The following is a 22,619-nucleotide window of genomic DNA, read 5'->3' on the forward strand; positions in this document are numbered from 1 at the left end:
GCTCATGAATTGTGAGATCATGACTTGAGCAGAAACCAGGAGTCGGACGCTTAACCGACTAAACCACCCAGGTGCCTCAAATAGACTTAAAAAAAATTTTTTTTAATGTTTATTTATTTTTGAGAGAGAGAGAGAGTGTGAGCAGGGGAGGGGCAGACAGAGAAGGAGACACAGAATCCCAAGCAGCTCCAGGCTCTGAGCTGTCAGCACAGAGCCGGACGCGGGGCTCGAACTCATGGACTGTGAGATCGTGATCTGAGCTGAAGTCGGACGCTTAACTGACTGAGCCACCCAGGCACCCCTCAAACACACTTTCTTTAACTGCAAGTTTATATAATTTAATTTTTGATAATGTCCCCATCCCTCCTAAGCACTATTCCTGAGGGTGTGTCCAGTCTAGAACGTTCAGGAGAGGACTCTGATTAGCAATTAACTTTGCTCTATCCTCATGAATCTGCTTGGCTTTGCCACAGTGGTCTTTGGCTCTGATTCCCAAACCACCACACTCAGCACACACATGCACACCCATCCTTCCCCGGAAACAGTAGCTCTGCAGGCCCATCAGAGGTCCTGGGAGATCTGAGCAGGAGTGCTGCAACGTTGCTATTATTCAAGGAAGGATCACAGCTTCAGCAAAGACACCCAGACCCCTTTTCACTTTCTCAGGCTTGGGAAACCTCTCCCCACCTCCTCTGATGGGCCACTTCCCCCCTCCCAAGCCTGGGAGCCCTGCACTCTGGAATAACCCAGTCCCATGTCTCCTAGAGCCCGGCCTCGGTAAACAAAAGCCCTGGCTGAGGGATGTCTTGTGGTGCCTGGCAACCTCGGCTTTTGGCCTTAACAGCCTCAGTCCCCACCCTCCAGGCAAAAAGGAGGAAACCTACCCACCACGCGAGGCGACCAAAATGCAAATTACAACCTCTGCCTTGTAGTCAGACCACTGTGCTGGCAACAACCAGCTGAGGCACTGAACGAAGCAAAAGGAAGAGTTGATGATACAAAAGAAGAGATTCTAGCTAGACTTCAAGAGAGACCTCCTGACCTGCCTGACCTGCCTGGAGGTCACAGACACTGTGAGGGTAAGAGTCTCCCCTCCGGGCTGCCCCAGCAACCACTCAAAGTTGACATGGGCTTCCAAGCTCACATAACATCCTCTGATGGCTCCCTATCAACGCAGGATGAAGTCAGATTAACAACTGAGTGCCCAGGCACTGGGTGGCTCAGTCCATTAAGCATCCAACTCTTGGTTTTGGCTCAGGTCGTGGTCTCCCATTTTGTGAGTTTGAGCCCCGAATCAGGCTCTGCACTGACAGTGCAAATGTCTCCTCTTTGGGAAACCTTCCCTGCCTCTCCAAGGCCGTTGGTGAAACTGAAGACCCCTGGGGCAAGGCTTATACTGTATCTCATCTGCATATTTTGTATACCTTCCTATCTCATAAATGGGGCAGGAATTCAGTCAAGACTTTATTTTATTTATATTGAGAACTGCTGTGGCAATCTCTGTGCTAGGGGAACACAGAGGACACAGGATGCAATATATAGTCCAGTTTGGTCAGAAGAATGAATGAATGGAAGCTGGTACAAATGGTAGTGTTGGGGTTTGAGAGTGATATTTACAACCCCTCCACCAAGTTCACACCAACCGAGTGGTGTCCACGTAGGCCAGTTGAGACAGTAGGATGGACAGCCAAATGAGCTTTATTGCTAGTTGCTCATATTTGGACATAAGCTCAAATACTTTCCCCTCCCACGTCTGGACCTCAGGAAGAACCACCCAAGGGGGAGTCTGGGCCAGCAGGACAGACATACCTACCCAGTCCTTGGGCTAATTAACGCTGAGAGTGGGATCAGAGAGGTGGATCTGCAGACCTGCCTCTAGAAATCTGATTCAAGTGCTGGCCTGTATTCACCACGTAAAGGACAGAAATAGGAGGGTCTGAAAAGGAAGGGGAGCCCAGGTCTTATTTGCCTGTCGAAGCTTCTCTCAGTCTCAACCATCCAACAAAATATTCCTTCTCCTCAGGGAGGAGCAAGTGATTGAGAAGGGGAACGGTAAGGAGAAGCTCTCTGCAGTCTCTCTTATAAGGGAGATTTATGAAGGCTCCACCACCATGACCTAATCACCTCCCAAAGGCCTCACTTCCAGATACTAGCACCTTGGGGATTAGGTTTCAACATATGAATGGAGGGGGCACATTCAATCTGTAGCAGCAGGTATGAAGGCCCCACCCCCATACCAACTGAATCAGAATTTCCAGGAGATGCAGCCTAGACTTGTACATTAAAAAAATAAAATAAAAATCCCTAGTTGATTTAATGTCAACTAGGTGGAGAACCTCTGATTTATAGAAGAGTCAGCCTTGGAAACAGGAGGATGGGGGCCTTTGTTGGTGATTCTCAAACTTGTCTGCATGTTGGAACCACCTGTGGAAACTTCAAAACTCATGATGCCTGTGTCCCACCTCCAAAGATTGTGTTTGCTTGGCCTGGGATGTGGTCTGGGTGTTGGAAGTTTTAAAATATCCTGAAAAGATTCCAATGTGCAGACAAGTTTGGGAAACACTGGACTAGAATATTCCCTGACGGTAGATCCTAGCCAACTGGCTAAGGACTAACCATCTGCTTAAGCTCAGCCATGAAGGGTTTCCTTTTGCCAATGATCAACAGGAAAACAAGCAACTGTTCCCCTGACCAGAGTGTTTGGTTTGGTTCTTCTGCAGAGATGGAGGTGAAGTTTCTTTGGCTGGTCTGAACAGTAGCAAAGATAACTGTTCCTCTTTTCCACAGGCGGCCCTTCAAGCTTAGAGGGTCACACACTGGTGCTGGTCTCAGTTTCTTCTGTTTTCCCTTCCCACTTTCCTTCTTGCCCTGAGAGCCTCTTGTATACAATAGAAAGCTCCAACAGCTTCTCTCTGTTTGTTAGTCATGACTCCAGTTTAGAACCCAACTCAAACCAATTCATGTTTTGGTTTGTGCATGGAAAAGTCCAGAGGCGCTAACTTCAGAGATGGCTAAATTCAAAGGCTCAACTGGTATAGCCAGTTCCAACTGGAATATGATGTAGGAAGCAAAGGCAAAAGAAAAACAAATTGGGGCGCCTGGGTGGCTTGGTGGGTTAAGCGTCCAACTTCGGCTCAGGTCATGATCTCACGGTCCGTGAGTTCGAGCCCCGCGTCGGGCTCTGTGCTGATCGCTCAGAGCCTGGAGCCTGTTTCAGATTCTGTGTCTGAAACTGCCTCTCCCTCTGCCCCTCCCCTGTTCATGCTCTGTCTCTCTCTGTCTCAAAAATAAATAAACGTTAAAAAATTTAAAAAAAAAGAAAAACAAATTAAATTTCATTACAACTTATAGTCTATTGACGAGTTCTTTAAAGAATTTTTTTTATGTTTATTTATTTTTGAGAGTGTCAGTGGAGGGAGGGGCAGAGAGAGAAGGAGACACGGAATCTGAAGCAGGCTCCAAGCTCAGAGCAGTCAGCACAGAGCCTGACGCAGGGATTGATCTCAAGAACCATGAGATCATGACCTGAGCCGAAGTCGGAAGCTTAACCAACTGACCCACCCAGGCGCCCCATAGGTCCTTGAGACAGGCAGAGTGACCTTCCTCTGGGAACTCAGCTGCCTCGATGATGACACTTTGCTAAGGGCAAAAAGCAATCTTAACCTTATCTCAGCCTCCAGGATCCTGTAAGTCTCCTTTAATACATAAAAATTCCTTTGGAAACTTCTTTATCTCTACCTCCCAAGTACACGTTAGCAATCATCCTCCAAGCATATGGCCAACTGATATACATCTGAAGGGTCTCATGACTAAGATTTTATTAGACAGTGATAAATAACATTTTCCTAACAACAGCTAGCCCCCTCAAGGTCCTGGAAACCTTCTGAAATTCCTTAGAGACTTAGGCCATCCCTAACCCCCTCCCAACCTGAAAGTATGTAATCAGTTATCCGTCATAACCCCAGTGCAGCTCTTTCTGCCCAGGGGTCCTGTCCCTGTGTTTTAATAAAACCACCTTTTTTTTTTTTTTTTTTTACCAAAGATGTTTCAAGAATTCTTTCTTGGCTGTTAGCTCTGAACCCCGCCATTTCCACATCAGAATTTGTCTTTCTCAACTCATGGCTCTGCTTTCCAATCGTGTTGGCTTCATTCTCAGGAAGGCTCTATCCAAATCCTGGTGAAGATGACATTAACAAGTCCAGGCTGCTCCTCTTCTGGTTTAGCAATCCCAGAAAAAAAAGAGGGCTCTTTTCTCAGGGTTCCAGCATGGGTGTCAGGCTGATGTTAATTCCCTCTGTTAGCCTGGTTTGAGCCACCCACCAATCATTGTGGCCAAAGGAATGAAATGTGCTGATCAACCAGAGTCACCTGCTCATCTTGGAGTCAGAGTGGGGGTGGGAAGGCTTCTCAGAGGATTATCAGAGTGCTCTTACCAGAGGAGGAGGAATGGAAGGGGGCTGAGCAGCCATAGCAACTGATAGTCACTCTATTTGCTCCCAGGTTAGGAGGAGATGTACAGAAATCACAACAACGTAAGATAGAATTTGACAAATGCAGAGTAGGTGTTGGGGGTCTCTTGATGGAGAGGGACTAGAACCGATGAGATAAAGCCTTTGATAGGTGGGGCCATTGGGAAAGAAGGGGATGAGCCCTCACAAGGAGGCAGGAAGTCCAGAGGATGGTCAAGACAAGCACGCATGACTGGAATGCGGGGTTGAAAGCTGAGGCTGGTGAGGACATGGAGGCCAGATGGGGGAAGACCTTGGGCTTGCCCTTCATCCCAATGTCAATGGACAGCCTCTGAAAGTGAAAATGAAGCTGGAAAGACAGTTGGGAGATTAGACCACGTGGGGCCTTGTAGACCACATTGAGGATTTAGGGTTTGATCCTGAAAGCACTGAAGCCGGAGAACAAAACAATGAGGGTTGGGCTTGAGAGACAGCTTTCTGACTACCTTCTGGAGCAGGGCCTGGATGGAGAGTAGGAGGAGGCAGGAGGCAGGGAGGCCAGGGAAGAGCTTTTAAACAGAGCCAACACTTATTTACTCCTTACTCTGGCCCAGATGCTATTCTAATCACTTCGCAGGTGTTGGGACATGTCAAGGCTTGGAACGGGGTGGCAGGGGATTTAAAAGATGTTTTGGGGGCAGAATACACTGGACTTTGATGCCATATGGTGGATGAGGTAGAAAGAGAAAGCCAGGATTCCTCTAAGATTTTGAACCTGGGTGATCAGAATGTTAGAGGATACCCTATAAGAAACAGAAAGAAGAACCAAGAAAAGTCCATAGGCATATACTGCTGCCAATTCTGTGCCTAGACGGCTGCTGGCCTCTAGGAAGACAAAGAACAAGTTCATTGTTGCCTTCTGGGAGATGGCTGTCTGCTGGAGACACAGGCATGTAATGGATGATTCCAATATATTGTGCTGAGTGTGGGCAGACTTGTACAAGCAGAGTAGGAAGGAGGCAGTAACAGCACTTCCATTCACACAGTTGCTCCAACTGGAAAAGGAGACTTGAATTCTCCCTCCCTCTCTCATTCAGTCAATCATCAAGACCAGTAGGTTTGATTTCTAAAATATCTTTTATTTTTTTTAAGAGAGAGAGAGCACGAGTTGGGGAAAGGGGCAGAGGGAGAGAGAGAATCCTAAGCAGGCTCCAACCTCAGTACAGCGCCCCCCATGGGGCTTGATCCCATGACCCTGGGATCATGACCTGAGCCAAAATCAAGAGTCAGACGTCAACTGACTGAGCCACCAAGGCACCCCTTCTAAATATCTTTTTTTTTTACAGTGTTATGATTTTATTCATAAAACACAGAAATAGGAAAAAAAATTTACAATGTTAAAAGTCAAGATAATTATCAGTTTTGAGAGAAAGATTACAGTGGTGACTAAGAGGTACCATGAAGATACAAAGTTTCTGCAGCATAGGTAATTCCCTCTTTTTTTTTTTTTTTTTGGTTTTTATTTTTTATCTCTTTATTTTTATTTTTTTAATATATGAGATTTACGGTCAAATTGGTTTCCATACAACACCCAGTGCTCATCCCAAAAGATGCCCTCCTCAATACCCCTCACCCACCCTCCCCTCCCTCCCACCCCCCATCAACCTTCAGTTTGTTCTCAGTTTTTAAGAGTCTCTTATGCTTTGGCTCTCTCCCACTCTAACCTCTTTTTTTTTTTTTTTCCCTTCCCCTCCCCCATGGGTTTCTGTTAAGTTTCTCAGGATCCACATAAAATTCCCTTTTTTTTTTTTAATTTATTTTTAAATTTACATTCAAGTTAGTTAGCATATAGTGCAATGATGATTTCAGGAGTAGATTCTAGTGATTCATCCCCTATGTGTAACACCCAGTACTTATCCCAACAATTGTCTTCCTTAATGCCCCTTCCCCATTTATCCCATCACCCCACCCACAACTCCTCTAGCAACCCTCAGTTTGTTCCCTGTATTTAAGAGTCTCTTATGGGGGTGCCTGGGTGGCTCAGTCAGTTAAGCATCCGACTTCAGCTCAGGTCCTGACCTCACAGTTCGTGAGCTTGAGCCCCGCATCAGGCTCTGTGCTGACAGTTCAGAGCCTGGCGCCTGCTTCAGATTCTGTCTCCCTCCCTCACTACCCCTCCCCCATTCTCTCTCTCTTTTTAAAAAATAAAGAAACATTAAAAAAATAAAAAAAAAGGAGTCTCTTATGTTTTGTTCCTCTCCTTTTTTTTTATATTATTTTTGCTTCCCTTCCCTTATGTTCATGTTTTGTATCTTAAAATCCTCATATGAGTGAAGTCATATATTTGTCTTTCTCTGACTAATTTCGCTTAGCATAATACACTCTAGTCCCATCCACGTAGTTACAAATGGCAAAATTTCATTCTTCTTGATTGTCGAGTAATACTCCATTGTATACATATACCACATCTTCTTTATCCATTCATCCGTCTATGGACATTTGGGCTCTTTCCATACTTTGGCTATTGTCGATGGCACTGCTATAAACATTGGGGTGCATGTGCCCCTTTGAAACAGCATACCTGCATCCCTTGGATAAATATCTAGTAGTGCAATTGCTGGGTCGTAGGGTAGTTCTATTCTTAATTTTTTGAGGAACCTCCATACTGTTTTCCAGAGGGGCTGCACCAGTTTGCATTCCCACCAGCAGTGCAAAAGAGACCCTCTTTCTTTGCACCCTCACCAACATCTGTTTTTGCCTGAGTTGTTAATTTTAGCCATTCCGAATAGTTGTGAGGTTGTATCTCGTTGTGGTTTTAATTTGTATTTCCCTGATGATGAGTGATGTTGAGCGTTTTTTCATGCGTCAGTTTGCCATCTGGATGTCTTCTTTGGAGAAGTGTCTATTTATGTCTTTTGCCCATTTCTTCACTGGAATATTTGTTTTTTCAGTGTTGAGTTTGAAAAGTTCTTTATAGATTTTGGATACTAACCCTTTATCCAATATGTCATTTGCAAATATCTTTTCCCATTCTGTCTATTGCCTTTTAGTTTTACTGATTGTTTCCTTCGCTGTGCAGAAGCTTTTTATTTTGATGAGGTCCCAATAGTTCATTTTTGCTTTTGTTTCCCTTGCCTCTGAAGATGTGTTGAGTAAGAATTTGCTGCGGCCGAGGTCAAAGAGGTTTTTACCTGTTTTCTCCCGTAGGGTTTTGATGGCTTTCTGTTTTACATTTAGGTCTTTCATCCATTTTGAGTTTATTTTTGTGTATGGTGTAAGAAAGTGGCCCAGGTTCTTTTTTCTGCATGCCGCTGTCCAGTTTTCCCAGCACCATTTGCTGAAGAGACTATTTTTATTTCATTGGATATTTTTTCCTGCTTTGTCAAAGATTAGTTGGCCATACGTTTGTGGGTCCATTTCTGGGTTCTCTATTCTGTTCCATTGACCTGAGTGTCTGTTTTAGTGTCAGTATCATACTGTCTTCATGATCACAGCTTTGGAATACATCATGAAGTCCTGTATTGTGATGCCTCCAGCTTTGGTTTTCTTTTTCAGCAGTGCTTTGGCTATTTGGGGTCTTTTCTGGTTCCATACAAATTTTGGGATTGTTTGTTCTAGCTCTGTGAAGAATGCTGGTGTTATTTTGATAGGGATTGTATTGAATATGTAGATTGTTTTGGGTAGTATCGACGTTGTAACAATATTTGTTCTTCCCCTCCTAAATATCTTTTGGGCAATCTTTTGAATATGTTTACTTTTTCTTCATCCCCACTGAAAACACATTAGATCAAGACATTTTATCTTCTCGCTTGAACTACTGTAGTATGACTTCCTAATTGGTCTCTCCACTTTCATTCTGGTTTGCCCTAATCCATTCTCACACTGTGCCAGAATAATCCTTTACAGAAGGAAATCTGAATCCCTCCCCTGCTTATAAATCTCTCAATAGCTTCCCATTGCTCTCAGCATAAAATCCAATATCCTCAACGTGGCCAATCAGACCCAGCAGGATATGGCTGGTTAGGACCTCATCAGGCTTATTGTGTTTTAGTTCCTATTACACTCAGTGTGTAGGCCTAACAATATTTACGATGTGCCAAGTTCCTTCAGGTCACAGGGCTTTCCCACATGCCTTTCCTTTTGTCTGTAATGTGCTTCCCTAGTTCTTGGCCTGGTTGATTACAAGTTTATGAGTCACTTCCTCAGTGAAGCCTCCTCTGACCTTCTAGCCTAGGTCAAGATCTCTAGATTCCATGTCAGAATCAGCTTTTTCTAAAAGAAAAAGAAAAAAAAATCAGCTTTTTCTATAAAGGGCAGATAATAAATATTTTAGGCTTTGCAGGTCACAGAATGTCAAAACTACTCAATTCTGTGTCGTAACAGCCATAGATAATACATAATGAACTAATGAATGCTGAACTTTGAATTTCATATGTACTTTTCACATGTCACAAAATATTAGTCTTCTTTTGATTTTTTCCAACCATTTAAAAATGTAAAAACAGGGGCACCTGGGTGGCTCAGTTGGGTAAGCATCTGACTCTTGATTTCAGCTCAGGCCACAATCTCGAGGTTCATGAGTTTGAGCCCCGCATTCGGCTCTGTGCTGACAGTGTGGAGACTGCTTGGGAGTCTCTCTCTCTCTGCCCCTCCCTTGGTCACACTTGCTCTCTCTCTCTCAAAATTAATGAATAATAAAAAAAAAAGAACTTAAAAAAATGTAAAAACAGTTCCTAGCTTCTGGCCATCCAAAACAGGAGGAGGGCTAGAATTGGCTTGTAGCCTATCGTTTGCCACCCCCTGCTCTATGTTGTCAATGGCATATATCACATACTTTCCTGTGTTGCACTTATCACAGTGATAATTAATCATGCATGCAGTAGACTTTTTTTTTTTGCAATGGACTTAAAATTTTTTTTAATGTTTATTTATTTTGAGAGAGAGAGAGCACGCATGGACACATGCCAGAACTAGTGTAAGCAGGGGAGGGGTACAAAGAGAGAGAGAGGGAGACAGAGAATCCTAAGTAGGTTCCATGCTGCCAGTGCAAATCCCTATGCCAGGGTCGATCCCACGAACTGTGAGATCATGACCTGAGCTGAAACCAAGAGTCAGACTCTTTTTTATTTATTTATTTATTTATTTATTTAAAAAAATTTTTTTTTCAACGTTTTTTATTTATTTTTGGGACAGAGAGAGACAGAGCATGAACGGGGGAGGGGCAGAGAGAGAGGGAGACACAGAATCTGAAACAGGCTCCAGGCTCTGAGCCATCAGCCCAGAGCCTGACGCGGGGCTCGAACTCACGGACCGCGAGATCGTGACCTGGCTGAAGTCAGACGCTTAACCGACTGCGCCACCCAGGCGCCCCTCTCTTTTTTTTTTTTTTTTAAAGAAACTCGATGCAAGAATATTCTTTTGAATTTTTAAAATGTTTATTTATTTATTTTAAAATTATTTTTAATGTTTGTTTATTTTTGAGGGAGAGACAGAGCATGAGCAGGGGAAGGGCAGAGAGAGAGGGAATCTGAAGCAGGCTCCAGGTTCTGAGCTATCAGCATAGAGCCTGATGTGGGGCTTGAGCTTGCACACCCATGAGATCATGACCTGAGCCGAAGTTGGATGTTTCACTGACTGAGCCACCCAGGTGCCCCAAATGTTTATTTTTTTAATTAAAAAAAACCTTTTTTAAATGGTTATTTATTTTTGAGACAGAGAGACAGAGCACAAGTAGGGGAGGGGCAGAGAGACAGGGAGACACAGAATTGGAAGCAGGCTCCAGGCTCTGAGCTGTCAGCATAGAGTCAAATGTGAGGCTCAAACTCACAAGCTTCAACTCACAAGCTGTGAAATCATGTCCTGAGCCAAAGTCGGTAGCTTAATGGGCTGAGCCACCCAGGTGTCCCCAAATCCTTATTTATTTTTGAGAGAGAGAGAGCACAAACTAGGGAGGGGCGGGGCGTGGGGTGCAGAAAATTCGAAGCAGGCTCCGCGCTGTCAGCGCAGAGCCTGATACGGCTCTTGAAATCGCGATTCATGAGATCGTGACACGAGCTGAAGTCAGATGCTTAACCGACGGTGCCATCCAGGAGCCACCCCCTCCCCCAAATAATTTTTTTAAAATTAAGTAATCTCTAAGCTCAACATGGGGTTTGAATCTTGAGATCAAGAGTCACACGCTCTACCAACTGAGCTAGCCAGGGACCCCCAACAATAGATTTCTTAATGTTGTCTTTCTAGTTAGAAGTAAGCTCTGTGAAGGCATGGACCACATTTGTTTTGCTTGTCATTTTCCTCCTGAGCTTCTAGTACAAGGCCTGACTCAAATGAATGCAGTGAAAAGATGTTCTTTAAAAAAAAATTTTTTTTTTTTTTTTTTAGTGTTTATTTTTGAGAGAGAGAGAGTGAGCAGGGGAGTGGCAGAGAGAGATGGGGGGTAGACCAGAGGATCCAAATCGGGCTCTGTGCTGGACAGCGGACAGCCTGACTCAGGGCTTGAACTCATGAACCATGAGATCATGACCTGAGCAGAAGTTGGATGCTTACCTGACTGAGTCACCCAGGTGCCCCTAAAATGTTCTCTTTCATGAGAGGAGCTCAAAGCTTAGTGGAGAATACAGACACATAAACAATTAACTACACAATTAGGTAATGTATTGGAGGCAAAAAGAGTTCAATCTTCAGCAGGATTAGTTTGAGATACCAAGGTATGGGGACTCCTACACATCTGAAACAGTCTGAGCTGATGCTAACATGTTAAGGGAGTAAAACGCACAGGAGAGATAGAAAACTACCCGAGTATGCCAGATCACTCAAGGAGCGAGGAGAGGCTGAATGAAAAGAGAGGGAGGAGGCTGGAACCGTGGGGGTAAGTTTTGGGCCAGGGAACGGATAGAGGTGGGAGAGAGGTAAGAGATCCAACAGAATATTTCAGAAACCAAGGGGAACGACTATGCATTTTTGTATCCCTCTAATTTACCATTGTGTTCCTAGTATTTTGCACTGGGTATGGCATGTAACAGACACTCAGAAAATCTGTGAATTGAAAATTAAGTTGAATGAGAACCTTTCAAGAAACATTACACAACATGCAGGGAAGTGCTCAAAGAAGGAAGAAAGAGTAAGCAGCCTGGAAATACTGCTGCTGAGGTCAGTAAGGGTGAGGGCTGATGTGGCACGGTCTGAGAGTTGAGTTGAGCCTGGTGAGCTTTCGTTGCAGAAAGAACAGTAGATTTCTTCAATATTTGGTCATGTTTACTTTGCCCTGGGGTTGCAGAAATCCACCAAAACCGATCTCTGTTCTCAAAGAGCTCACAGTTTGGTGGGGGAGACAAACACAGGCCTTGATAATTCTAGAATAAGGTGCGAAGCTACTGTGGGAATACATATAGTGAGGAGCTTGTAAACTTGGAAGGCTTCATAGAAGAGGTGACATTTGAGCCAGCCTTTAAGGTTGGAGTTCACTAGTGCAGTAATTCTGGAGGAAACAAGCATGTGCGAAACCCTGATAAATGCAGTGCCTCTCAAGCTTGTAGGTGCATAAGAATCACTGGAGAGTTGCTTATAACACAGATTCCAAGCCTATATAGTTCCTGGGAAACTTCTGGTTTAATAGGTGAGTGGCATCCATTTTAACAAGCTTCACGGGACTACTCTTCTAGAAAATCTCTTTCTGTGCTCCCAGTCATAGGCCGGGGTGGGGGAGTGGGGGTAGGGGATGCGGGAGATAAGGCCGGACGGAGCTTGACCCATCGGGCTCCTGGGGTTCCCATAGAGGTCACGCTATCACAATAAAAACAGCTCCATTTTGAGTCACGCTGCTTTCAGGATACAAGCCGCTTTCATGTGCTTTACTTGTCGGACTCTCGCAGCAACTCTGCGGGATAGAAATTACCCGTCTCGTATCATAAGGGAGGATACCAAGGCTCGCTGAGGGGAGGCGATGTGCTCAAGGTCACAAAACGAGAGGTAGCAGGGAAGAGACTGAAAGCCTGGCGACCAAATTCCCAGCTCAGAGTCTCCACCACAACGAAGGCAGGCCGCGAGTGGGTGGGGCTCAGGCCCTCCCTTCAGGCTGGTTCCAAAATGGTGGGGGTAGTGGCGTCAGCAACGCCCCCGCCCCTTCCGTCCACCTCCCTCCTTCTTCCCCAGGCCATCCAGGCGGGGGGAGGGGATGGAACGGAGCAACCCACGTGACTGCCGACAACCTGGCGCGTGACGCAAAGCGGCGGGCCCAACGCTCGCCTTGCCTGGTGGGAAACGTAGTTAAGCCGGCCGGCAAGTTGGCGAGGAGGGGCGGGCCTAGCACTACATTTCCCAGGAGGCAGCGGGACGACGCCGCAGCTACCGCCGTCGGAGAGCGGGGACGCGGGGCGCGCTGTCGGGCGGGGGCGAGGTTCGGGCCGGTTGTGCCGTTGCGAGGTTGCAGCTGCGATCGCTGCGGTGGGCCCAGGTGAGTGAGGGCCTCTGATGGGGATTAGGGCAGCTCCGCCAGCTCCAGTCTTTTTGGTTTTTGTCTTTTCTCCGCGGCGGCTGGGTCAGGGTCCCCGGCAGGCCCGGCGCGGAGCCGCTTCCCCGCGCCTACCCCCGGGCCTCTGAGCGGGCCCCACTCTCTCGGCTCCTCCCCCTCCCCGCCCTTCAGGGCTTCCCCTCGCTTCGGCCTAGCTCCCGACGCTTTAGTCCTCCTTTTCTCGAGAGCAGCTCGTACTTCTTTTTTTTCCTCCCCGTAAGCTGTGAGGGAGAGGCTTCCACATCCTTCATCTCTCCCTTTGGCCGTAGGAACCCCATTATTTGGATTTTTTCTTTTCCCCGAACTCTTTGAGTGCAACCCAGCCCCCCTCCCCCTCCCCTCGGTCTCCATTGGCCTGGTTCTGCCTTCTCCTAGGGCGCATGTGGCTGGCCCTCAGTAAATGTTAGTCCTTCTTTTTTGCCTTGCGGCCAGAGGAGGCATAGTCCAAATTTATCTGCTACGGGAACATTTGTGCGCCCACTTTTATTTCAGTCTCTTGGGGTGGAGGTGAAGCCGATATGCATTCCAGTGGTAATTGGCGTGTGTTCTGCTTGTAGAAGGCAATTTTCTTTGCCTCCCTTAGCACTTCAGCAACTTTTATCAGCTATTCTCACTGCTTTTCTAAATCTTAGGGGTGGAGCTTGGCAGAAGCTGGCGAGTAGCGCTGGTGCCCAGAAGTTCGAAGCCATCAATGGTAGTAGGGTGTTTACGGAGGGATTGTTAATTGGATTGAAGGAGAAGCCTCAGTATGGTAGAGCCTGGCGGGCGAGAGCCAACGAAGCTTCTGGTGGCAGCATAACAGATGGACTCTGGAGCCAGCTTTCGTGGGTTCAAATTTTGGTTCTGTTAGCTTTTTATTTTAGGTCAAGGGGCTGCCCTTCCAGGTGCCTCAGTTTCCTTATCTGCAAAATAGCGGTAAGTAACGGGGTTATTTCATAGAGTTTTTGTGAAGATTAAATGAGATTAAATTGAAAACCGCGTAGCTCATTACCTGGCATGTATTAAACGCCATTATTATTATCCTCATCGCTTACAGGATTTCCAGTGTGGGCCCAGAGTGGAAAGGCATGTGTCACACTATCATTTTCCTTTCCTTTCGGATGGCCCTCCCCTTTTTTGTTTATGCAACTATTGTCTGTTAGGCTATCTGGACAGCTTGAGGTGTCCCAACAGTAGCCTGTTGAAGTCAGAAGTGGTTCCTGCCATGAAAAACTTCTGGAGCAAACGGGGCTTAGTTTGCTCTTTCTTGGGAATTCTGCTTTGTGAACTAGTGCACAGACTTTAGCAGTACCGAAACCAAGTTTATTCTGTAGCCAGTCAGGCTTGATTGTATCTTGTAATAGGTGAATTGAAGTTTCCATAAAACACTGTTTAATAATCGTTACGTCCAATATAGGCTTATTTTTTTTGTTCTTTAAACCTTTTGGCAGCAGTGAAAGATCCCCGGTTTTGAGGACTGATGTTTTTAGTCTGCGGATGAAGTACAGTCCAGTTTTAGTGGTGGTGTAGAAGAACTACAGCAAAAATAGTTCTTTAGCATATTTCATTAGCATTGCCACCACATACAGATACTTTTTGAATTTGATTTAGCCACTGAAATCATGTATTATAAAAAGAGTGAGTGTCCTGTACTGAGCGACTGCAGGGAGGAAGCTTGGAATATTTCTGAGATTAGCGCAGATTAGTGCTGAGATGGAAGAAGATGAGGCTGCCTGAGAGGGAGCGGAGGCAGATGATTAATTTTATTTATTTATTTCTTTGGATAGTCTCAGCCACTGAGAATCTTAAGATGCTAGGCTGTTTCTCTTGGGCACGTTGACATCCTGAGTTGAAGGAAGTGTGGTTAATGCTCGTCTCTCAGATATTAGATTTTGATGGATTGCTTCACATGGTCATTCTGTAAACATCTAAGATTGATTCAGTAAATAGTGCCTGAGGACGTACCATCTACCGGCTCCTGTGCTAGGCTCTGGGAGTACAGGGACATGTGAGACAAAGGGGTTTTGCTTTTGGAGAACTGCCAGTATAGTGGGGGAAAGATATAGCAGGTAAGCAAATAAATGACAAATTGAGAAAAGTAATGTGGAGATCCCTAGCAGGGGACTCTTTGCTAACATGGGAGACCTAAGGGTGGTCAGAGAAGTTCTTTTGGGTGAGAGTGAGGAGCCAGTTTTGTAGGAGAGAGCATTTCTAGGTGGACGTAACGGCAAGTGCTGAAACTTGAAGGTGAAAATTTGGTGTGCTTTCAGAACTGAAAAGAGGCCGAAAGTAGTTGACACACAGAGTAGTTACTGAAGAGATGGACAGTAAGGTTGTTTGTGGAAGCCATCAAAGCTTTCTGATTTATATTTTAAAATCACTTTTGTAGAGGTGTGGAAGATGGATGGTGGGGGATAACATTTAAGAGGCTGTTGTATTGGTCCAGGCTGGACATGGTAGTTGCTTAAGTAGAGGGATAGAATAGAGATGTATTGGTGGGAAGAAGGGAGGAGTTTGGAGATGGTGTAGGTTTAGACGGTGTAGGTTTTAGAACAGGCCATTCTTTTCTATTTTTTTTTTTAAGTTTATTTTGAGAGAGAGCAGTGCTGGGGAGGAGCAGAGAGAGGGAATCCCAAGCCAGCTCCGCACCATCAGCACAGAGCCTGATGTGGGGCTTGAACCCACGAACCATGAGATCATGACCTGAGCTAGAACAAAGTGTCAGATGCTTAACTGACTGAGCCACCCAGGCGCCCCAGAACAGGCCATTCTTAATCCGTGGTCCATGTACTGTAGGGGGCCCTTGAACTCCGTAAAATTTTTGTGGGGGAGTGTATTTCCTCAAAGTTCAATATGTTCCATCTTATTCATTAGTTTCAGTGTTTAAGAACCACTGCTCTAGAGTCTGTTATGCTGGTTTATAACCCATAAAAAACTAATTGCCCATGGGTTACCAAGAGAGTTCAGACTCACGGGTCTTTTTAAAGACCCTTTTCTAAAACATTGATTTTCTTCAAGAATTTTTTTATTTTTTTTTAAAGTAATCTCTGTACACCACGTCAGGCTCAAACTGAAAATGCTGAGATCAAGAGTCGCCCCAAGAACTGAGCCAGCCAGGTGCCCCATTTCTTAGTCTTTTATGGGAACTTTTTTTTTTGTTTTAATGTTTATTCATTTAGGGAGGGAAAGAGAGAGCTCAAACAGGGGAGAGGCAGAGAGAGGGAGGGGGGGAGAGCATCCCAAACAGGTTCCGCTCTGTCAGTGCAGAGCCTAGTGAACACGGGGCTCAAACTCAGAACCGTGAGATCATGACCTTAGCCAAGATCAAGAACTGGACTGAACCATTCAGGTGCTCCAGGAACTTTTTTCTTAAATCAAAGTTAAATGTGCCATAGGAGTCATCTTTTAGTTTCTTTTTGTTCGCAAGGTACGGGCTGATGCATATACTGAGGAAGCTGAACATTAGTGAGCTCGGTTTCATGAAAACCCATTTCCTAATTTTTCTTCCACTGGAAGAAATAGTTTCTATTTTAGTGGTAGAAATGCAGAGTAAGATTTTCTTCTTGCTTTCCTTCAGCAATTAGGGGTTTTAGATGTATATTCATATTTTTTTGTAGTGTGTTTTGACATGCCAGCATGTTATTGGAAGCATAGGGTGTATTTTCTACCCCAGAGTTAGAGCTCTACCACTGAGAGAAGCATGTGTTTTTCTTTATATGGCAGAGGTTGAAAACTGAAAGCTTATGGACTAAATCCAATCTCCAGATGTGTTTTGATTGGCTCACACAGTATTGTAAATTTGAATTTGTTGTCAACATTAAAAAACCAAGGAGATTTTATGTAAAAATTTGGATTCAGTGTGCTTTTGAAAAATCTCTTCTGGCAGTGTGTTTCTGCTTTGCAGCAGCCATCTTCTCTGGTTGGGCATGTCCTCTCCAGTTTGTCGTAGCCCTCTCCACAGCCTGACATGTATCCCTGACACGGAGCAGAGTGTCACTTGGTATTATTTTACACCTTTATATTACTTGTTTGTAGGCATTTTAATTTGTTCTAGATATATGGTATAGGTCTCTACTGCCTGCACTGGAAGTCCTTTTGCTGTCTTAACATTGTATCACCATTAAAAATTGTTTTCTGGGGGCGACTGGGTGGCTCAGTTGGTTGAGCATCTGACTTCACCTCAGGTCATGATCTTGGGGTTTGTGGGTTCAAGCCCCGAATTGGGCTCTGTGCTGACAACTCAGCCTGGAGCCTGCTGTGGGTTCTGTGTTTCTCTCTGTCTCTCTGCCCCTCCCCTGCTCGTGCTCTGTCTCTCAAAAATAAATAAACATTAAAAAAAAAATGAAAAAATTGTTTTCCGTATTGGTGCCTTTTTTTTTTTTTTTTTTTTTTTTGGACAGTGAGGGAGATAAAATTCAGAACATTGTATTATTTTGTTTCCAAACTCAGAAACCCAAGGGCTTTAAAAAGCATAAAGGCATTGATCTGACCCCTGCCCATTTATTACTACTATTATTATTATTATTATTATTATTTATATATTCATTTAGAGAAAGACAGTGGGAACAGGGGAGGGCCAGAGAGAGAGAGAGAGACGTGCATACACACACACAGTCTGAAGCAGGCTCCAGGCTCTGAGCTGTTAGCACAGAGCCTGATGTGGGGCTTGAACAACCATGAACCACAAGATCATGACCTGAGCTGAAGTCAGATGGTCAACCAACTGAGCCACCCAGGTGCCCCCAGGGTCCTCATATTTGTTCTGCCTGATTTGGTTTTTAGCATCTGGAATGTTGTAACTGCATAGCTGGGCCTGTTTCAGAACATAGAAGAAGACCAAGCAAAGAGAAGTTGCTGAATGTCTAATTAGAAGACTTTAGACTCTTGTCCTCAGGGATAAGAACCAAAGTTGTATGTGTTTTTAATATGCCTGTGTGAAGTCCTTTGCTGTCAATTTCTGTGTGTAGGTTTTTTTGGGGGGGGGGTAATAACTCAGTTTTTCTTTTCTATTTTAATAGGGCAAGATACGGGGTGCCTGGGTGGCTCAATCGGTTGAGCATCCGACTTTGGCTCAGGTCACAATCTTGCAGCCTGTGGGTTCGAGCACCGCATTGGGCTCTATGCTGACAGCCTCAGGAGCCTTTGGGTTCTGTGTTTCCCTCTCTTTCTGACCCTTCCCTGCTCTCACTGTCTTTCTCAAAAAATGAATAAACGTTAAAAAAAAAATTTGTTTTCGAAAGCCATTCTGTAAAGGCTATTCTGTAAAACTGAGTTAACTGTATAAGTTGTGATAATGATGGCATTTCTTGAATTTTTGTAAGTTTAGTCAAGTATAGATTCGACGGGAGATTTTAAAGTACCATTTGGAGGGGTGCCTGGGTGGCTCAGTCAGTTGAGCATCTGACTCCTGATCTCAGCTCAGGTCTTAATCTCAGGGTTGTGAGTTCAAGCTCTGCATTGAACTTCAGATACTGTTTGGAGTGAGGAGGGTGCCTCAGGAAAGAGCATTTCTGCATTGCTAATTTTTTACTCTGGAGTTCTGCTTAACATTACATTTTTATCTATTTAAAAATTTTTTCTTTAAATTTATTATTTTAAGTCCATATCCAATGTCGGGCTCGAACTCATGACCCTGAGATTAAGAGTCGCAGGCTCTTCTGACTGAGCCAGCCAGGCTCCCCAACATTTCATTTTTAAAAATTAAAACAACATTGATTCCCTAACTCCTCCCCCTGCCCTATGGTTTAGTTAAGCAAGGCACAACCTGTAAAACCCTTGGTGGGGGCAGGTAGTTGTCTTCAGTTTTATTTCCTCTGCTTATAGATAGGTGCTTATTGAAAAAAATAACATTGCAGAAATTTGTAATGTAGAAAATAAGTTTCCTGTGTATAATGCTAGCTCTTTAGGCCAGTGTAAGCAATTTGGGTATATAGAAGAGATTTCCGTTCTCATTTGTTGTACTTGTGATTTTTTTTTTCCACCCTTTGATGCCGGTTAAAAGGTATTTGTGAATAGTAAAGGTAGACAGGAAGGAACCAAGGAGGAAGTAGAGATGAACCTCTTGGTTTATTATGAAAGTTGAATACTTAAAACATTGCTTTAAAAGGACTTAAAGTGCAAAAGTATATTTGTGATATTCTTGTTTTCTTGGAAAATTTGGGTGATAGTGTTGATTCTTGGGTTAATGTTAAGTGTTTTTCCTTTGTTCATAGCATAGATTTTAGCTTGCCTGTTCTCTCCCTTTGTTTCGGGATTATTTGTCACATAAGTTTTTGCTGGACATTTTACTATTAGCAAGTACAAGTTGTTTGACCATTCAGCCAGCCATATTAGGTGATTAAAGTGGCCTTGAATGTAGTGCCATATTGAATGACTATAGAATGAGGAAGAGAATATTTTCATTTGTTGGCTTGTTCTTTTCCTTTTTTGCTCTGGAGGCTACTTAGTGTTGGAGGATACATCTAACACGAAAGTAGTTATAGTTATTTATTTATTTTTGAGAAAGAAAGAGAGAGGGCATGCCAGGGGCAGAGAGAGAGAGAGAGAGAGAGAAAGAATCCCAAGCAGGCCCAGCCCAGTGGGAACTGACACAGGGCTTAATCTCACTGTAGCAAGATGATGACCTGAGCTGAAGTCAGATGTTTAAACGACTGAACCACCTAAGCGCCCCATGAAAGTAGTTTGATGAAAGTAGTTTGATAGGTTGTATTTTTTTTTTTTCTTTTGTATTTTCAGCAAAACATTTTCTGTTGCGGTGTTTAGTAGAGTGTGCTCATAGAGGTACATGATCTTTGGTACCTAGAGGCCTTAGTTATCAGATGCAAGGGATGAGAAATGGAAGTCCTTTTTTTGTTTATTTTTTATTTTTATTAAAAAAATTTTTAAGTTTATTTATTTTGAGAAGGAGAATGGGAGAGATTGAGAGAGAGAGAGAGGGAGAGAGAGAGAATCCCAAGCAGGCTCTACACCATCAGTGCAGAGCCTGATGCAGGGGCTCAAACTCACTGAACTGTGAGATTGTGGCCTGAGCCAAACCAAGAATTGGACCCTTAACTGACTGAGCCACCCAGGTGCCCCCCACCCCCACCCCCCCCTTTTTTTTTAAACTGGGACTCTGGGGCAAGTTGCTTATCCTTTTAGAGTATCTGTTCAATTTCAAATGGAGATAGAAATCTTAGTTTCCCATTTTTTCCACATCCTTGTCAACACTTATTTTGTGTTTGTTTTAAATGGTAGGCATTAAAACCCGTTATGTTGGCTATTATGTGCTTGTGGCTATTTGTGTATCTTTGAAGAAATGTTTATTCAAGTCTTTTGACTATTTCTCATCTTAACATTTTTGAAGCATTTTTTATGGTAATTTTTTTTTTTTAATGTTTATTTACTTTTGAGACAGAGACAGAGGATGAACGGGGGAGGGTCAGAGAGAGAGAGAGGGAGACAGAATCTGAAACAGGCTCCAGGCTCTGAGCTGTCAGCACAGAGCCCGACGCGGGGCTTGAACTCACGGAACGTGAGATCATGACCTGAGCCGAAGTCGGACGCTTAACCGACTGAGCCACCCAGGGGCCCCCCCCCCCTTTTTTTTTTAATTAAGTGGGCTTCATGCCCAACTTGGGGCTTGACCTCACAACTCTGAGATCAGGAGTAGCATGCTCCACTGACTGAGCCAGCCAGGCGCCCCACATTTTTGAAGCATTTTGAAGTCCGTTTCAGATGTCAGTACATTTCACATCTAAACACTTCAACATGCATATTGTTAGCTAGAGTTCAGTATTTGCTTTTGGATTCCCTTTTAGCAGGGAGAGAAGGAAAGGGAGGTAAAATATACACACTGAAGTATGACCATCTTTGTAAGTGCTTGAATGGAGAGGTTTTGGGTGCCATTTCTTAACTGGAATAGTTCACTTTTCCTCTGATTTAATGATGATGTTTGTCTTGAGTTAGATTTTTGCCAGATTAGTATTGTGACCATATAATTTATCAATTTGAAGCAGGACACCATTGAGAGAGAATGCTATTAATATGCTGGGACAACAGGTGTAAAATGTCTTTAGCAAACTTAGATGTAAACTCAATCTAAATACTAAAGAAGCACATTTATAGATTGAGTTTTTTTTTCAAAAGTAAATGTTTATTTAAGCACTGTATGCATTATGTCATTTAAACCTATATTTTGGGAGGTTAGTAAAGAACTTTTTGTTTTACAAATGACGCTGAGGCCCAAGGAAAGAGAGAGGATTTGAATCTAGGTGTGGCTCTAACCCTCTCCTCCTAGGCACTGTGCTGTACTGCTCAGAGTAGTGGTCTAGGGAGTGGATTGGTCACTAAATTAAGACAGGGTCCTCAGATAATAAAATGTCTCCATTTTGTTATTGTCATGTTTATTAGATCTAACGTTAAAATATTTAACTTTTATTCAGAAATAATGGGCTTGAGTTCAGCTGACAGACTTTGTGGTTCACTGCTGCAGATAGAATGACAGAAGATGTATTTCAGAATTGACCATGTTTGCTTAGCTTTTTGTATCTTTTAAAAAAGTGTTTGTTTATTTTGGGGGTGGGGGGAGAGCACGAGCTGGGGAGGGGCAGAGAGAGAAAGAGAGAGGGAGGGAGGGAGGGAGGGAGGGAGGGAGGGAGAGAGAATCCCAAGCAGGCTCCCCTCTGTCAGTGCAGAGCCCTTTGTGGGGCTCAGTCTCATGAACCATGAGATCATGACCTGAGCCAAAATCAAGAGTTGGACACTTAACCGACTGAGCCACCCAGGTGCCCCACATGTTTTCATTTTTAAAATGAAAATATACCTTTCTTTGAGAGAATTAAACAGTATGTATGTTTGACATTAATGTAAAGAATATGTGAAAAATTGTACAGTTTAATATCTTATGAAACTTAATATAATCACATATTGTCATTTATTATTAAATAGTTTGGATGTGTAAAAGTGAAAACCCTGTCTCACACAAGTTTAGGCACAAATAGAACCAAAGCCCTCTAGTCTTGTGCTGTTTTCACAGTTGAATAAAACAGTGTTAGTTGAGCACACTAGAAATTCTCGCATGTAGTTTTTTTTTTAAGATTTTAAGTAATCTCTACATCCACTGTGGGGCTCGATCTCAAAACCTCAAGATCAAGAGTTGCGTGCTCTATTGACTGAGCCAGCCAGGCACCCCTCATATGTAGTTGTTTTAAACTCCATTTGAATTTGAGTTTAGCCATTTCAGTGAATAATCTTCTCAGTAAATGGTTGGACTCTTGGCTCAGTAGCAGTGGATCTGAAATTTATTGGATGAGTGATACATAAGAGTGTCATTTAACTGTTGCACATGCTTTGCCATAGCAGTTATGATCGTTTCTTGTTTTGTTTTATGTTATTTTTAAATCGTCTCTACACCCAAGGTGGGGATTCCAACTCACAACCCAGAGATTGAGTTGCACGCTCCACCATCTGAGGCAACCAGATGCCCTGAACATCTCTTGATAATTTTTGAACATCTCTTTCAGAGAAGGAAACCTAATGAAAAAATTTTTTCATGTTTGTTTATTTTTGAGAGAGAGAGAGAGAGAGAGCATGAATGGGGGAGGGGCAGAGAGAGATGGGGACACGGAATCCAAAGTAAGCTCCAGGCTCTGAGCATTCCACACACAGCCTGACGTGGGACCTGAACCCACGAACCGTGAGAT

At 43.9% G+C, this 22,619-nt stretch overlaps 1 protein-coding gene across 3 annotated transcripts in view; it reads left to right on the forward strand.

Annotated features, from left to right (window-relative positions):
* The first annotated feature begins 12,791 nt into the window (after positions 1–12,791).
* THRAP3 (thyroid hormone receptor associated protein 3) overlaps positions 12,792–22,619 on the forward strand; it is a 75,925-nt gene continuing 66,097 nt past the window's right edge. Inside the window, exon 1 of one of the 3 annotated variants that reach the window (XM_027059642.2) lies at positions 12,792–12,900. The gene's annotated coding sequence lies outside the window, so the exon portion shown is untranslated. Of the gene's footprint in view, positions 12,901–12,929; positions 13,873–22,619 lie in introns of those variants that run through there. The other 2 variants (XM_053211399.1, XM_053211396.1) reach the window with 2 other exon arrangements.

This window comes from Acinonyx jubatus, chromosome C1, assembly GCF_027475565.1.
Source record: "Acinonyx jubatus isolate Ajub_Pintada_27869175 chromosome C1, VMU_Ajub_asm_v1.0, whole genome shotgun sequence".
In the NCBI taxonomy this organism is placed as follows: domain Eukaryota; kingdom Metazoa; phylum Chordata; class Mammalia; order Carnivora; family Felidae; genus Acinonyx; species Acinonyx jubatus.